The 1529-nt window shown below is 55.9% G+C and overlaps 1 protein-coding gene across 1 annotated transcript in view; it reads right to left on the bottom strand.

Moving 5' to 3' along the window:
- The window catches only part of LOC113217278 (medium-chain acyl-CoA ligase ACSF2, mitochondrial-like), a 32936-nt gene that overhangs the window by 2045 nt on the left and 29362 nt on the right, over nt 1–1529 (bottom strand). The window lies entirely within an intron of this gene.

Genomic DNA, 1529 nt, shown 5'->3' with positions numbered 1-1529 from the left:
GGGGGAGCTCACGGAAGTGTGCAGCAGTGGGACTGGGGAGGGGGAGGAGGGGGGAGGTAGGAAAGACAAATGTGCGGCCAGACAGGCGAGTGGGTAGAAGGGCCGCCTCGCCTCGACATCCCGATACCATTATTTATTACGGACATTTATACATACACGCTGACACGTCGGGGTGGACTAGAGGGACAGGGGCAGAGGGGGAGATCAGGAGGGGGAAAGCGACTGCAATCGCAAATACCATACAGTGGGGGACCCCTGCTAGTTGTCGCCGTGTCGTGTGTCGGGTTTGGTGTACGCAGAATATGCGCTTTGGAGGCTGTGTATGCAAAATGAGACTCGTAATGCTCTTCTTGCCACTAGTTGGGTGTCAGGCCATCTGTCTTCCCCTTATTCACTTTCGAGGCGCTCCTGCTTTTTATTTAAACAATCGATCGAATTTCTAGCAAATGTGGCCTCGTAAGGCAAAAACCGAGATTTTTTTTATATTTTTGCTCATTTTTTTTTATTATTTTTTTTTGCGAAATAATCTTGTTCTGAAGTTGAGTGAGCAACGTGTTTCTCCTCGTCTAACTTGACTGCAGGATGATCGAATGTAGAGCAGGAAGAGGAGGAGGTGGAGGAAGGATTCGCGGTGAGGATATAGGACGGAGGAGAGTCCGGTGGGGCGGCGTTAAGTCACTTTGAAGCCCTTGGCGCAAAACAAACTCTGTCCAACAACGCGGCGCCTCCGAATTGGCGTTCTCTACTCCTGCAGCCTCCGATCAGTCGACGCGGGCCCGTTCGGCTTCGGCCTCTCTGCAGGGTCTCATGGCGCCTGGCGGGTAGGCAACATCTCACCTGCAGTGCACGCGCGTGCTGCGGGCTGGCCTACCCCGAGCCTCGCAGGCGCCAAGCTCTCCAGAAAATCAGACGCACCCACTATCTAGACGATGACGATCCCTCCTATATGGCCGTCCACAGGGAGTGCAACAGCAGCACACCGTCTACCGTCTGTCACACACTTTGACGTCATATCGGACCATAGGCAGATGTCCCACCCGATTTTGCCTTTACCTCCTCGCCCTTTGTTTCTCGAAATTTGAAACAGTAGGCAGGATGTCTCACATTGCAAAGTGCAAGATGGGCATCTTACTTTAAGTATCGTTGAGGGGGGGGGGGGGGGGAGTGAGTGAGTGGGGAAGGTTAATATCCCCCTCCCCTCGGTCCGGCAGTAGTAGAGTCGCCGGTAATCCTCGGGGCGTGCGCGGAGGGGAGGGGGTGTCTCTTCTTGTCTCTGTCGCGCACTCGCACAGAGACTCTCTCTCTCTCTCTCTCTCTCCGCATCGCCGAGACCGCTGAGACTCTCTTCCTCCTGCTCGCCCCCGCCTCCAATGACCGTCGTCGTCGTGGCTCCGCGTCCAACTTGGTCGTCGCGGAGTACTCTGGCAAGTACTCCCCTCTGCCGAGCCGGGCTGAGCCGCCGGCCAAGGCCCACCCCACTGCTGCTGGTTCGTCGGTGTGGATTATAATTCTCCCAGCCCCCCAAGGCG

Source organism: Frankliniella occidentalis, unplaced genomic scaffold, assembly GCF_000697945.3.
Source record: "Frankliniella occidentalis isolate FOCC.00 unplaced genomic scaffold, Focc_3.1 Scaffold64, whole genome shotgun sequence".
Lineage (NCBI taxonomy): Eukaryota > Metazoa > Arthropoda > Insecta > Thysanoptera > Thripidae > Frankliniella > Frankliniella occidentalis.
Note: the sequence above shows the minus strand (reverse complement) of the source record. Positions and strands in the feature narration are given on the sequence as shown.